At 42.4% G+C, this 1,433-nt stretch overlaps 1 non-coding gene across 1 annotated transcript; it reads left to right on the forward strand.

Annotated features, from left to right (window-relative positions):
* Positions 1-941: 941 nt before the first annotated feature.
* trnad-guc (transfer RNA aspartic acid (anticodon GUC)) lies at positions 942-1,013 on the forward strand. The gene has a single exon. It is a non-coding gene; the product is annotated as a tRNA-Asp (tRNA).
* Positions 1,014-1,433: the final 420 nt, after the last annotated feature.

A 1,433-nucleotide genomic window follows, 5' to 3' on the forward strand; every position in this document is an offset into this window, starting at 1 on the left:
AGCCCAAGCTATGTGCATATTAAAGTCACCCATTATAACTGCTGCACCTTTATTGCATGCACCCCTAATTTCCTGTTTTATGCCCTCCCCAACATCACAACTACTGTTTGTACGTCTGTACATAACTCCCACTAATGTTTTTTGCCCTTTGGTGGTCTGCAGCTTTACCCATATAAATTCCACATCATCCAAGCTAATGTCCTTTCTAACTATTTCATTAATCTCCTCTTTAACCAGCAATGCTACCCCACCTCCTTTTCCTTTTATTCTATTCTTTAATGTAACACAGATTTCCTCCCATTCTGATCAGTGATCCCGGATTTTCATCTGTTGAATCTGCAATTTTCTGTAACTCTGTGACACTCTGAGCCGATAACGAAATGAAATTGTGAAATGTATCTGTGTCGCTCGGTCTCTGCCTCTCTCTGACTCACTCTGTCTGTCCCTGTTTCTCTGCTTATCTCTGTCTCTCAATCTATCTCTCTCTCACGGTGTCCACTTCTGTTCCAATGGGATTCTCTCAGACTCTTTGTCTGACTGGCTCTCTCTTTTCCCATCATTTCGGTCTGTCCATCTCTTTTCTGTCTCTAATCTGATAAGTATTTCCAAAATTTTCTGTTTTAGTCTCTATCTCTCTCTCTCTATAAGTCTCTCTCCTTGGCACTGTCTTTATCATTGTCTTTCTCTCACTCTTTCCCTCTCTCTCTTAATAGATCACGCACACACATCTCTGTATATGTATATGTTTGAGTCTTTTTCTCACTCAGTCTGCCTCTCCTTCTCAGTCTCACACTTTATGTCTGTAGTTGTCTCTATCTTGCTTTCTGGCTCTCCCTGTTTGTCGGTTTATCTCTGTCTCTCAATGTGTCTGTCGACTTCTCACGGTGTCCAGTTCTGTTCACAGCTCGATTCCTGCTCTGACAGATCTGGTAGCCGTCAGTTCCTCGTTAGTATAGTGGTGAGTATCCCTGCTTGTCACGCGGGAGACCGGGGTTCAATTCCCCGATGAGGAGGCAGTTGTTACAAAATGCAGAATTTTACTTTTGTTTCTTGGTAGAGATTCGTATTAAAAGTTCGAGAGCAATATAGAACTGTATAAATACAGGTGGAGGAGATTGCCTCTGCCAGATTTTGAGCAAACAGAGACTTTTTCAGGATTCTTTGGCCGTCTGCTGCACAGAGATGGATGACTGAGTTTTTTCTGAGTAACGTTTAAAAAGGCAGCGACGCAGTAGTCGTGCCCGAGTGGTTAAGGCGATGGGCTAGAAATCCATTGGTGTTTTACCGCGCAGGTTCGAATCTTGCCGACTACGATTCTCAGCATTTTTCATTCCATTTCACCAGGTCTCTGCCAAACTAATCCTGAGATAGATGGAATAATGTCCCACCCCTTTCAAAGCTGACATTTTTTTCACATTTTTATTAATTAGCAA

The sequence above is a fragment of the Pristiophorus japonicus genome, chromosome 23 (assembly GCF_044704955.1).
Source record: "Pristiophorus japonicus isolate sPriJap1 chromosome 23, sPriJap1.hap1, whole genome shotgun sequence".
In the NCBI taxonomy this organism is placed as follows: Eukaryota; Metazoa; Chordata; class Chondrichthyes; family Pristiophoridae; genus Pristiophorus; species Pristiophorus japonicus.